Consider the following 15,145-nt stretch of genomic DNA (forward strand, 5'->3'; position numbering starts at 1 on the left):
GGAAAGTCTTTCTCAGAATCTGTCTCCAGACACACACGAGCCTTTGGGTGGTTCCTTGTGTTCTCGCCCCCAAAACAAGCTACACAACAACAGACAGACTTGGAAATAACCACCATTGTACATTTACAGTATTTGTAGAGGAAGTCGGCTGCAGCTGAACGTGTACAGTACGAGACTGTGTCTCTCCAGCATGTGAGCTCTGTGCTGCTGCTGCCGCTCAGCAGGATGGAAATGCATGAAATTATTCTGAGCCATGTGGAGAACTGACTCAACTGTGAATAATCAAAAGGAATCAAAATGTAAATGCAAATCCAATCCATATATTATATCTATTATACTGTATGCACACACACACACACACACACAGACACACAGGCAGGTAACAGACCAGGAGCTCGGCAGCCTCACACACTGCATGTTGGTTCTTATTTTAGTTTTATCCAACACGTCTTTACATTATTTACAGAATCTAGACAGAGCTGCAGGTTCCAGGATGTTGAGGTTGTTGTGCAGGTTCGGTCACAGTGTATTTGTACACGGTTCGGGGGATATTTGGAGGTTACAGTGTATTTGTACAAGGTTCAGGGGATATTTGGAGGTCACATTGTTTTTGTACACGGTTCGGGGGATATTTGGAGGTCACAGTGTTTTTGTACATGGTTCAGGGGATATTTGGAGGTTACAGTGTATTTGTACAAGGTTCAGGGGATATTTGGAGGTTACAGTGTATTTGTACAAGGTTCGGGGGATATTTGGAGGTTACAGTGTATTTGTACAAGGTTCGGGGGATATTTGGAGGTTACAGTGTATTTGTACAAGGTTCGGGGGATATTTGGAGGTTACAGTGTATTTGTACAAGGTTCAGGGGATATTTGGAGGTCACAGTGTTTTTGTACAAGGTTCGGGGGATATTTGGAGGTTACAGTGTTTTTGTACAAGGTTCGGGGGATATTTGGAGGTTAAATGTACCTTTGTGGAACTTTAACATTCACAGAAAACCTTTACAACACACTAGAGGAAAGAACCACTGAAAAAAACATCATCCTTTGAATACATAAGGAGTAGAACTCATAACGCTGCGGCACAGTTCTCCTGATAGACTCATGAAGTACATCCTGAAGTTAAAGATCATTTACTCCTCAGATACGACCACGAGTCTCATCAATGTTACATCCTGAATAAAATGGAAATAGGTGACGATGTGTAACTCGCCCTCGAGTCAGAAATCTCTCCGACAGAGGACCGTGGGCCGGCCGCTCTCGCGCCGCTCGCTGCCAGAGGAGTGTCTTCATTTGACTGAGAGCGGCAGCCTCGTATCAAGGCTTCCAGCAGCACCATCCTTCAGATCTCAATTTTCAAGATTTGTGAGCCAGAAACAGAGCGAGGAGGAGGGAGAGAGAGGGGAGACTCAAACTGAGGGAGGCGGAGGGGGAGAAACAGAGGATGATGGGAAACTAATATGAAGGACATGCAAGAGACGGTTGTACTTGTATCAGGAAGCGTCTGCAGAACATTATAACTGACGATAAAGACTAACTAACCCTTTGAGTGACAGACGACGTGGTTGATCTACACTCTGCAGGATTGCACTAGTCTTAAAAAGTCACTTTTATGTGGCATTGCTGTAATTGTATGTTTTTTTCCGTTATTATTTCTCTTGATTTTTATTTCATTGGTTCTCTAAACCATTTAGCAAGTGATTGATTTTTATGGTGTTACAATTTGCTTTGTGCCTCAGTGATGTATAACTCTGTGCGTTTATGGTCTCTTCTCTGCAGCTTCCCTTTTCACGTAAATCCATAAAAATGCTGCCAACTCATCAAACACTAATTGCTTTCAACGTCTATGCAATTAGAGAATGTTGAACTGAGTCGGAGGGAGAGAGAGGGAGGGAGAGGAGCAAACGCAATGACACTGCGACGTGTCATTTTCACATCAAACTTTGAACTTTCTGTATCTCTCTGCCCTGATGTGAAAGTGTGGCTGAAATAACTCATGCATGTGTGTGTGTGTGTCCTGTGTTATTTGGTGCATTTGTGATACAGGCCTGTGTAGACACGGCCCCAGCACTTTGCCTGTGTTGTGTGTATCGTGTGTGACACAGCCAGAGGCGGTGGTGGGAGGTTAGAGGTGAGAAGCGACTGGCTCTTCAAACCCCAGGGATCAACCTGGACATCAACAACATCAGCCTCCTCGCCCTCACCCCGAGTCGGCCCCACTCCAGCCTCCAGCACAGACAGTGCCAGGTCCAGGGATCACGGGGGTTTGGCACAGACACACACACACACACAGACGTGCACACTCGTACACACCACCTCGAGCCACAGCTGTACACTACATCCCAGAGTAACACCGCAGTGTGTTAGTGCTGCGGGGGACGACGAGCACCTTCTATCCAAGAGGAGGCCTTTCAGGTAATAACACACAGCGAGCGCCTCCTGTTTCCTGTTTGATGTTTGCTCCAGGTTGGAACTCAGCTGTAAGAATTCAGTGTTTTCATTTAGATCTCATCAGAATCACATCACACTGTTGTTGTTGCACCGTAATGAACTATAACAGCAGCTCTGGTGGTTTACACTAAACGTTCAGTGAAGCTTGATTAACTATTTGTTTATCTCTACTCACACATTTCTCAGCTCTAGTATGAACTCACATTTTGCCTGAATAGATGTTGTAGCTGACTTACTGTGACTTATATAAATAATATATAAATTATATGAATAAAACGTTAAATGACCCAATCAGCCTGAATTACTTCATCATATAACAAACAATACTTCTATTCATAAGTAATTCATAATTATTAAACACAGTTCTACAGTGATTTGCATTATTTATGTTGTTTTATAATTTTCTTGCACTGGAAAAGGTTCACTACTTATTCCAAATGACCTCAAAAGCACAAGATTTCCAATATCTGGGATATTTAGACTTTATCCTTGTACAAGAGGAAGAAGAGACACATCGTCCGTTCTTATAAACCGTCCATGGTCCGTGCTCCCTGAAGGGCCAACTGCATTTATCTGTAAACCGGCAGACGACAGGAAAGAAAAAGAGCAAGACATTGGGAATGATATGCAGCAGAGTTCCTCGTCCAGATACAAATCAGAGACACTCCACTTTATTATCAAAACCCAAATAGCAACGGCAGCTCACAGTGAATCATGCACAGTCACGTGTCCCAGTTTTGAAAAGGAACAATGTTGTCGTAGCAGAAACAGTCAGAACAGAAAACACATTCATTTGGGTTGAAAGACTTTGTTGCACTGAATTGATCCAACCTGCAAGTGAACTCTCTAAACTGTTCACATTGGCAAATGATGCCAGAGTGTTTGTATAATGTGCAAAAGGTAGATTATAAATCATGTAAATCCAAACTCCCATAATCCCACAGACGTAATCCAGGGAGGGAGAGTGAGGGAGAGCGAGAGAGAGACCTGGAAACACTGGGAGAGAAAGATGAAACAAGAGGGAAGTAGATTCAAATCCCTCCGCTCTCTCCTCCTCCCCCCACCTGAGAGTGGGGAGCCGACACTGTGCTCCACCCCTCTGGGAGCAGCCCGAGGACATTTCTAACAACCTAACCAGCTGAGAGTTGAGAGCAGGGGCCTGGTGCCGGCCCCGGCGGCGGAGCTCCTGACCTTCATCTCCAGTGCCTCACAGGATCATGGGAGCCTCGCCGCAGCAGGGACATCAGGAGAGATGAAGACACTAATGCCAGTGGAGCAAGTTAGAAATAGACTCAGATATTCTCGGTGCAGATTCGCCAGTAGAGCTTCAGGTGTGTGTGGCGGTTTCACTTCTGATCCCAGAGAACAAGTTAGATGGAAAAAATAAACAGTAACCATGACTTGTGCAAAAGTTTGCAAACCCTTCCAAGGCAGTTCTTTGGGTGCCCGACATTTATACACATGACAGGTTATATTTACACATTCATCCATTGGTTTGTTGGTTTGTTTGTTTGTTTGTTTGCAGGATTACACAAAAAACTAGATCCAGGAATTTTTCTACAATCTATTTACCTTGATGACAAAAATCGTATATAAATAGAGGACTGGTGTGAGTGTGTGCAGACTTAGTGCAGCTTGGTTAAATTAATGAGCTGTCGGGCCTTGCATTAATTTCTTCTATATGTGCACAACCAGAAACCACATTACAAACAATAAACAGAGGCACATCCCAGAGGTTGAATTAACTAAGATCCATATAAGGTTTCAGCAACATTCAGTTCTGACACGATCAGTTGCTGTTGGACCCTTTAAACACAGAAACCCGTTCTGACTCTTTTTCAAAGCCCTGAGGATTTGTCGCACTTTGACGACCTCCTCGTTCGGGTTCGCTTCAGCAAAATAGTTTGAGTTTTTCTCGTGGATCAATTAAACGTGTGTTCCTGTGGCAGCAGGGACAGTGAAGGTAACTCCGGCAGACACCACCGGTGCCTGTCACTCGCTGCCTCCCGGCCAAGATGGACCGATCTCAAACAAACACGATTTTTAACAAGATGAGGTCACATTACAGTCACATATTTTTTTATCACCCGATTAAGGATGCACCGCGCACCAGCCCAGTCTCCCCGGGATTTATGGTCACATTAAGGTGCAGTCAACAATCTACATCCATTCCCAACACGCCGAGGCAATGCAGCAAGTAGTGAGGACTTTTGCTGCAACACAAAATTGGGGCATAGATGTCAGGGTTGTGGATTGTCAAGTCGGCCTCGTGTGCGTCACTGAGGGCAGAGTTCACATCCTGTCTCAGACCCACACTTCTGTGTATTACAGGATTACAATATCAAACTTATTCATGTTTTCCATCATATATATTTCACATAGACTCGTCGATGTAAGGGTCATAAGCTGGAACGGAGGTAAACAAGAAAAACAGATTAGACGAGGCTCGGGTCAAAAGGCCACTTCAGGATTTAATGGAGTTGAATATGACCTTAGTCCTCTGCTCGGCTGGATAACAACACAACGGCAATAACCACAAATACAAACATAGCATTCTGTAGAAGTGGAGATATGTTATAGACAAACCCTGGCATGAAGGTGTCGGAGGTTGAGTCAGAGCACGGGTGGAGGTGGAGATGATGAGTTTTCAGCATGCATCGGAAAATGAGATTCTGACTGAGAAAATACGATTATTCCACCGCTGCAGAGTTCGGAGGGGAGAGGACCATGCAGAGCAATAAGAGGTGAGAGACAGATGATCATCTGCCAGCAGACCTCCTCGGTTTGATTCCCGTGAAGTGTGGTCCAGACTGCTGACGAGGTGCTTCAGCTGGAGCAGGGAGGCAGACTTTGAGCTTTTTAACTTTCCTGGACTTCACAAAGTAGAATTACCATCTTGTGGTCGCACGTCTCCGCCAACCACTGCAGCTTCGGTCTATATAAATGACCTAACGTCAGACTGGGACCTTTGAACCACACAAATCTAACACAAATTTGAAAGATTCTCTAGAGACGTACTGAGGATGAAGCGTTCGCAAGGTAAAAAATATTTTTGTGAGGTCGCAGCGACCTTGAAGTTTGACCTTTAACCTCTCAAATCGAATCAGACCACCCTTGCGTCAAACCTCAGATTTCTACCAATTGTTTTTGAGATATCACGTTCACACGAATGGGACGGAGGGACGGACAAACCAAAAACATATTGCAAAGGCTTAAAAACAGTAAAAACATCCCCTTCACTTGAGTTATTGTTATGTAAAGATGGAAACTATATTTCATTCTGCACTTAGTGAACTCAGAAGAATCCACTTCCAATAAGTTTATTTGTTACCGGATGTCGCAGCTTTTAAATCTCACACCTGTCACAACACGGCATCTCTCAGGAGTTCTAAGTGTCGTCGTTCCTCAGAAATCCTCCAGCTAATGATGCAAAGGCTGATCAACCACGAGCAAAGCAGAGAATCCATTCAGCTGCAGGACGCTTCACTCAGCCACATTACCAGATAAAGCAGAAAAAAAGTCATGTTTGACACTGATGTGACAAAAACCTGATCACACAATAACAGAGAGAAATGACAAGTCGAGAATTACAGATGACGGCGATAGAAGTGGAAGGAGAGAGGGAGCGAGCGGCACATCAAGAGAGCGGGGGGGGGGGGGAGAAGACGAATGTGAGCAGATAAACAAAACTGAGAAGAGAATGAAAATGAGAGAGGTTAAAGAGGTGGAGAGAGAAAACAAAACAGACGAGACGGAGAGATGGTGAGAAGGCTGCTGAGGAAAAACAGAAAAGACAGATAGAGAAGTTCGGCGGAAGCGAAAACAAGATGAGGGAGCTGAGGAATAGATAGGAGTTCTCCCAATTTATTGTTTTGCTGTTTTGTATGTTTGCAACTCCACATCACCTCGGCTGACTCAGAAGTTAACCTCGAAAATGTTTCACGTTTTAAAGAAAGCAAGATTAGCAGAAGAGAATGATGATGTCTGCGGGAGGGTTGATACGTTTGATCGAAAGCAGGAGCTCGGCCATTACTTTCACAGATGGAGACAGAGATTCTGTGACTTCAGAAGTCAGCAACGTGTCTGTGAATCCTTCTCCAACTAAATGTCTGAGCCGCAGATAGAAACACACTTTAAATTTCACAAACGAGCACTCGAGTAAAGTGTACAAAGTTTGTCGTCCTAATCGTCTCCTAACCTCCGTTATGATTCCCTCCCTTGTCCGTTTGTTTGTCGATTGGTTTGCATATTTGTTTTACACAAAAAACACCTTAAAGATTACCGTGAAACTTGGTGGAAGGACGAGGTGTGAGTCAGGGGAGGACTCGTCAAATTTCGATGGATTAGAGAATTCAAGAAAATGTCAAAAATCTACGTTATTTGAAGACAATATTGTGACTTAGCTGATCGAATCAAATCAGCGTGTACATGAGATGTCACAGGAAACATCATGTCACATTATTACCTAACGAAACAGTCAAGCTCAGTAAATAAGTGAGACCTGTGTGTTCGGATCAGCTCCGGTCGAGCGGCTCGCTCAGATCGATGCTCGCAGCAGCAGCCTGTCCTCTTTTCACTTGGTGGCCTTTTGCTAACCTCCACCTTGAAATAGCCTGCTGCCATCATGCCCCTGTGTAGCGGAGCAGATGAAGTCCCAGTTGGCCGGTCTGTCGGCACAGTCAAGCATGGTGATAACTCCTGACAGCTGGCTGGCTCCGCTTCCTTCGCTCGCCGCGCTGCCACTGCTGTAATGACTGGAGACCTTTAAACCCCACAAAGAGAGAGGCCTTCAAACGCGGCGAAGAGGAAGTGCAGCAAAAAAAATAAATAAAGATGAATGGTGGGACTCTGCAAAAGTCCGGTCCAGGCGAGTTTTAGCTGACGGGAAGTTTCTGAATTTCTCTCTCTCTGTGTGTGGTGATGCTTTAGAGAGGAGATAGAGTCAAGAAGTCAGGAGCAAAACAAAAACTGAACTCGCAGCCATGTTGACTGTGTCCTTGAGGTCACTGCTCGAGCTCCGGCCTTGTTTTGGCGGAGTCTCAAGGTGGGATGTCTCCGCTGAAGCTTCGCGCGGCGGCCGCTTGTTCTCTGATCGCTAACAAAACAACAAGCAAACAAGAGGCAGAGCCAAGGTTAACAACTCCTTTCTCTGATTGTTCAAACGACTGTTTGGCCTCCAGAGACGTCACATCATCGTCAGGGCAAAGTCATGTTTTATTCAACCTCAAACCACTGAAGCGTCTGTGTTTACCCAACTGTCTGTCGGAGCCGGGAGGAGCCAGAGCTGCGGATTTTAGACAAAAATCACCAAACACTGACTTTATTCGCTACAAATTTAACTCAATTTGAAACTTGTATACTCTAAACTGCCTTCTAGCATTCACTAAACTCAATAATCTCCTGAAATTATCCGGAGGAGCTGCAGGTGGGAATGCAAATGTCCGGTGTCAGCTGCTCCAGACGTTCTCAGGTTGTTTTTCCTGCCCGGCCCCTGATAAAAATGTCAGAGTGAGATGTGAAGTGAGAGTTGAAGACGTTTCTAACACGTGATGGACACAAAACCGGACCGTGCGACAGCTTTTCACAACAAAGGCCAGAGTCAGTGTTGATGTGCTGTGAAGGGAAAGCGTGATCTACTGACACGTCACGTCCTGCCTCACGCAAGCTGCTGCCTTCCATCCTCTGAACGCTTAAAAAGATTTTCACGCTGTCGTGAACGCGTCTGTTCAGAGAATCTCCTGCTGCGTTCTGCATATCTGAGAGACAAACTCGGTCCGGACCCGATTGTGTGGACAATGTTTAGAAGAAATGGGTTAAGTAACAGACATAACCAACATAACCTCCGCTGCAGAGGTGATTACACATGCAGCCTGGTGGTGTCCAGAGCGGATGGAAGGAAGAAGACGAGCAGATTTCATTTGAGTTGAAAATGTTTAAAAACCAGCGAATGATTTGTGTTTATGCTGAGACGCTGATTTACTTCATCAGCATCTAGAGACAAGAGGAGAAACAGAAAGTTCCTCAGCAGCTCAGGGTTCAGAGCGCTATCAAGCCACCGCTAACACCTGAAGCTAAGCAGCCTGTGTAATCAGGTGTGAGCCTCCAGCGCCTCTGCCCCCCCCCCCCCCCAACATTTGATCGACTGAAACGTTAAACCCTCCTCGATTTGCCGTCGATCAGAAAACTCTCGTCGGCCTCATGTCGCAGCTGCTTCCCTGCTCGTCTGAAAGATTCAAACCGAAACACATCAACAGCAAAGAGGTGAGGAAACTGTTGTTGCAGCAGAATTGCAGCAGACCTGGATTTTCTTTCTCTCTAGCTCGGCCGCTCGTGTCTGCTTCTCCACGTCCGTCACTCCTTCCGTTATCTGATTACCTGCTGCACTCCTCTGCTCTTCTTCTCTTTCTCCACTCATCCCTCCCTTCATTTAGATAAAGAGCACGACGTGGCGCCGTGGCAAACTTTGGAAATTAATTGAAACTCACCGGAGAAGAATTTTTTATTAAAACAGACCATGTGAAAAAGTTATTTATTCCATCACTCTGGTTTTATCAAAACAGGGTTAAACTAATTAAAAAACTTTTCGTCTCTTTGCATTTGAAAATTGCCGTTTGAAAATTAATCAGCATTTGAGCTCATCACATGGAAAAATGTTTAAATGCTAATATGAGGATTGTCATTAGGGTGCAGACAACATTTCTTATTTTCAACGTATTAAAAAATATTTATTTCTAAGTATTTGGGAGATTTTGAGATTTCGAGACTAAAGTAATTATTTAATTCAGAATTGAGTTTTTCCTTTTTCAAAGTCCTGATACTCGTTAGAAATCTATTCTCGTGAGTTTATGACTTTATTCTTTCGTCCTACATCCTATAACTGATGCAGGTGATTTGTGTTGCCTCTCACAGCTTCACCTCCTCTCCTCCACCCTTCACCTCCTCTCCTCCACCCTTCACCTCCTCTCCTCCACCCTTCCTACTCCTCCTTTCTTTCCTCCACCTTTGCGATTGTCTCCTTCCTTCCTCTTCCCCCCCGCCCCCCCCCCCCCCCCTGATCATCGGTGTTGACATTTGCATGCAGGGACTGTGCTGTCTGTTAGTCATGGGACTGTTGGCTTGACTCAATGCAGACGTGATGTGCAGGACAGAATAATGAAACATTGTCATGGTGTGTGTGTGTTTGTGTGTGTGTGTGATTGTGTGTGTGTGTGTGTGTGATTGTGTGTTCGTGTGTGTGTGTGTGCACGTACGAGACAGAGGAGGACAGCAGGAGAAGAATTTGTTAGTGTGTGTACCTGAATCCAGTTTTTGTCCTGGATTGTGTGTGTGTATGTGTGTGTGTGTGTGTGTGTGTGTTTGTGTGTGTGTGTGTGTGTAGCCTACTTGTACGTCCATCTTTGTGAGGACCACGTTAAATTTTAAGCCACATGAGGACATTTTAGGACGGTGACAACATTTGGTCTCGTCCTCACTTTCATACACCTTCGAAAATTTAAAGCATCACTATGTGACTTTTACTGAGCTACAGCGCCCCCTGCAGCCACACATGGGGATAAATCTGCTGGACTCTAAATCGAGTACAGTAAAAACATCAAATCCACCAAACTGTGTTCACAATTCTTCATATTTTAAAAGTTTCCTGCTGATTATTGGAGATAAACTCTGGTTTTTAATAACTTCAGAGTCCTTTTAACTGATCTACAGTTCAGCTTCACTCTTCAACTGGAGCTGATTGTGACAGTTAATGTTGTGACTCTCAGTTCCGGGTGAGGACTGGGAAAGGAAGAGGAAACATTCTCCACATTCAAAGTCAAAGACAGTGGGACAAAGTTCGAAGTACAAATATGAGAGTGTGTGTGTATATATACACACTGTACATTCATGAATTGTGTGCAGCAGCTGCGTGTTTGCAGACTTGTGCATGAAATGTGTCTTTTGTCCTCTTTTAATTGGCATGTAGGAGAAATGTAGAGAATTGGTTGTGGTGACAGTTAATCCACGTCTCACGACATGTCATGGAATGAGCATAATGGCAGAACATTACATGCCCTGTGCAGAGAGAGCAATTCATTTCCCACCAGGAACGGATTACATGAAGCCGACACTGACATATTGGCTTTGAACTGCTGCAGGCATGTGCAGGGATTAAACACGGAGACACACAGAACTTTGTGCTGAATTTACGAAGTTGTGAAATCATTCTTTTCAGTTTTTTTTCTTCTTGAAGTTGTTTCTACAACAAGGAAAGAAGACAGGAAAAGATGGAGAGCGACAGAAGCAGAGACCGAGGCCTTGGCAGGAAGGCTCCATCTATCTGACACGTCGATAACCAGAGAAGCTCGAGGTTTCCTCTTCAATTTCTATTCTTTCGACTTTCGTCTCCATTTTCCGTGGATATGTGAATTCCCTTGAGCTGTCTGCCCCGAACTGGGTGGAGAAGGTTAAGGAGAAAAGAAGAGAAGCGCACGAGGAGGAAGTTTGGTCTACTTCAGAAAAGAGGCTAAAACGAGACGGCAAAGCTCGCTCTTATCTCTTCAGCTCGTTTCGAGGCAAAGAGGAAGCCAGACAAGTCAGGGAATGAGGGGGCGTCGACGTTTCTTCTTCCGGGAGGAGACATGAATGGCTGCCGGGGGAAAGAACAAGCAGATCATGAAGACGTGTGGAGAAGAAGGTGGAGGAAGGAGCAACGTAGAAGAAAGAGAAGAAGGGAGAATAGAGGAGGAGGCACAATGAAGAGAGACAGCTCACTCATTAACGCCATGCTTCCTGCTCCGCCCCCCCCCCGGCCCGCGGCGAGGGAGATTAGCTAACGTGCACAGCGATGGCATCAGAAGGGCTTTTAATCACAGTGTGAAAGGTGTCAACACATATCACCGGCATTCATCATTTCCCTCTGTGTTGCTTTGCAGATAACGGCAACAATACAGCGAGTCATTACACCGGTGCGGAGATAAAACTTCCAACAGATTTCCACACCTCACCTGAGTCGCTCCGGAGCCAGACACGTTCGGATCGGGCGCTATCAGCCAGTCGGAATCTTTTGGCAGAGAGTTATGAAGAAGTGAAGTGTTGGGGGTGGTGGGGGTGGGCTGGACGATTTGTGAATTTTAAACAGAAGTTTTAAAAAAAGAGGCGAGTTTACAGATTTTCTGATGCAGAATAAAAAAATGGAACAAAGTCCCGCTGTTGACCGACCGTGTCCTGTACGTCTCCGCCCCGCTCGGGCAAATGTGAGGGAAATTCAAGCCGATAAAAAACCCCACCGTAAAGTTGCTGTGTCTTTGCATCTCCCGCTCTCTTTCTCTTCCTGTCGCTTTCTTCTCGATATCACTCCCTCCGCCCGCCACCTCGGGGAGGTAAATGACTCTGCTGTGAAGGTAGAGTCGAGGCTGCTTGACCTTGATAGCGAACCTGCATTCCTAAATAAATATTCAGTGGCTCAGGAGCGATGGTGCGTGCCTTCACTCCCCCTGATAACAAGTTATGTATGAGGCAGATATTTCAGGTTTGGGTCCAGGCAGCGGCAAAGCAGAGGGGAACCTCAGGAAGCTGCTCTGTTAGCTTCCAAACACCCATTCAGAGGTTGAATGGACGATTATGACGTGTCACTCAAAGATCATAACACACCAAGACATTAATGACAAAACTAAATTTGGGTTTAAATACATTTTTAGGTCAGATGTCATGATTATGTCGTTAAGCAAAGACTAAATAAAGATTATTCCCACTTTACCAAATTAAACCCAAAGTATTTTGGCTCAGCTCCATTTTTATAACATCAAATGATGAATTAAAACCGAACTTATCAGAAACTTGTTTAGTTTGGTCCATGTCCACTTTGCTAACATGGAGGAGGTGAGGTTTATGATCTATAATGCAGCCACTCACCAGCTCGGAGGTTTTGGTTTTATTTTCCGGAGCTGTCATCTTTATTTGCAGTCTTTGGTTGAAAGACGCTGTTAAAACAAAGGTTACGTGTCAAGAAGTCGTTTAATATATATTTTTTCTTCTTGATCAGATTTAGCACAGTTGGAACCTTGATGCATTTTTATCTACAAACAATAAAAGACGTGTTTTACGACTCTTTCTTCAGAACAATTCACAGAATCATCACCTTCGGTTTGAAATAAACAGAAAAACTTCATCTGTCGGCTTGAAGTCGTGGAACCGTTCGAGTTTCTCTCAAACACAAAAGACTGAATGCAAACGAGGAACCTAATTAGCCGAACCTCTTCACCAGGTGAGTAATTAAGACTCGTTGGTTTTTTACACGTCTGTCGATACGAGTCGGAGGCAGCGACAAATACGAGAAGCAAACTGGAAAAGCCTTTTGTCAGCTGGAGTAACAAGAGAGTGAGAGTTTTTACAGAGTGGCAGCGGGTCACGTTGTTTCTCTCAAACATTAACTCACCTGATAATTAACCAGGAAACTTTCACACCTTCTTTCTCTGCTCGAGCACATTTTGGGTTCATTTGAATCCAACAAACTTCTGGTAAAATTGTCGATTAAATAAAGCAAAGTTGATTAAGTAAATAAAGTAAATTTACTTCCCTAAAAAAACAACTGATAACTGCTTCCATTTGTTGGCTAAATAAAACAAAACCAACATCATTCGATCTTTCTGCCAATGTCCCTTTAATTCAATCAAGCAACCAAATTACACGTCGAGATCCAAGAGTGAAAGTGAAAAAACATCCTGTATCAGCCCCTTTGCTCTGATTCATGCCAAAATTATAGAGATTTCTTCTGAGCTCGTGTCACATTCTTCCACAAAGTTTCGTTAAAATCCATCCAATAGTTTTTGTGTTATTCTGACAAACACACAAATGGAAAGTGGCGAAAACATCAACTCCTTAGTGGAGGAGATAAAATTACACTTTTTGTTTAAATACATGTTTATGTGTATAAGTAAACTGATTAAAACGTCCACACGTAGGACGGCAGAACATTGACTCTCCTTTTCAGATATGTAGAGTATAAGTTCATGATTTATTAGTTCGTACACAGCAGCGGTTTGAAGAGAAACAACAGAAAGAACAGCAGCATCAGTCTGGGTTCAGGATAAAAGAGTCAAAGCTTGTTGTACCTGCAGATCTGACACCGTGTGATGATGCTGAGATCTATCGTCTCCGCACTGTGGGCTCCGAGCTCCAGAGCAGCGCCCTCTGCAGGCCACGTCTCCCGCTGACGCTTGAACTCATCCTGCATCCACGTACATACACACCGAATTATACGCTGTTTTTCTACGAGTTTAAAATACTTTGAATACGTCTCTTCACTGCAGCGTCCCAATAAAACACCTCCGATTCCCCGTCTGATTATTTCTGTTTCTGCTGTGAACCTTGTCAAACACCAGAGCCACAGACACACACAGGCAAACACACACACACACACACACACACACAATCTGAGCACAGGCAGGAGGTGTAGGCATAACAAAAAGAGAGAGAGCGGAAAACATTACACCTTCACTCCGTATTATTTCACCTGTAATATTACACACACACCTGGGAATGTGTAATTCCAAATTTCAATAACTATCCAGGATAGATTTCACGCTCCCTGAGGAAATTTGTCTCACGCACATCCAGCCATAGAATTAATATGAAAATACAAAGTGACACGTCCCTTATTGCTCGCTGGCTCACAAGTCGCTGCTGTAACGTCGGCCGTCACTCAACGCACAAACAACAACGGGTTTGTTGTATCAGTAACTGCACTCGGAGGAGCGTCGGGCTTCTCCAGGAAAACAGAGAAGAGTTCGTCAGGGATCGATGTCGTACGCCCGCAGCGACGCAACAAGAGGACTGAAAGAAACATGACCACACTCAGGAGGAGTGGAACATATTATTATTTTCCAGTTTATCCGACCATGGACCATCTCAGCAGCGTCTTTGCTGTTAAAAAAACTAATATCTACCAATGTCAAAATGTCTTTCACCATCAAAAAGACAGCTGTGATTTAATTGTAACTGACCAGTTGGACTCCTCTGATCCCAGCGCGCTCAGCCATCACTGCTGGGATGTGGATTCTCGAGCGGTCGCACCTCGTCCTCACCTCTGCGCTCGCAGCCTCGTCCCGCAGCCTCGTCCCGCAGCCTTGTCCCGCAGCCTCGTCCCGCAGCCTCGTCTCATTTGTTTTCTCACCGACTAATTAAAAATGCAGCGTGGACGCGTCAGCTGATCAGTGACACCTGGCAGCTACGGAGGGGAAATGATCAGTGTGTCCATCCGACTGTGGACACCCACTGTCCATTTGTCTGTCCACACACACACACACACACACACAGTATCTGTTCACCTTCACCCTCTGCTGACCTTTGGATAAACATGTTATTCTCTCAGTGAGCATGGCTGTGTGTGTGTCTGTGTGTGTGCACGTGCATACATATCCAACGGAGGACCATCTAGTTGTGATACACTCACCAACAACGGAGCAGTGAACCAACAGGGGACATTTTGGACCCGAGCCTTCATGCTTTAAAACTAATTTGCTCAAGGTTTTAAGAAGTGACTTTAAATGTTGAGGGTGAATTCAGACCCCGGGGCCTGAGGAGGCATATTCATAAAAAATGTGTCTTTAAGAGGGATTTAAAAAGTGGAGAAGGAGTTCACCACTCAGATCTCCTCAGGGAGGTTGTTCCACAGATTCAGGGAAAAGGTCCCGGTACCACCCCCCCCACCCCGTCCTCAT

Source organism: Hippoglossus hippoglossus, chromosome 14, assembly GCF_009819705.1.
Source record: "Hippoglossus hippoglossus isolate fHipHip1 chromosome 14, fHipHip1.pri, whole genome shotgun sequence".
Classification (NCBI taxonomy): domain Eukaryota; kingdom Metazoa; phylum Chordata; class Actinopteri; order Pleuronectiformes; family Pleuronectidae; genus Hippoglossus; species Hippoglossus hippoglossus.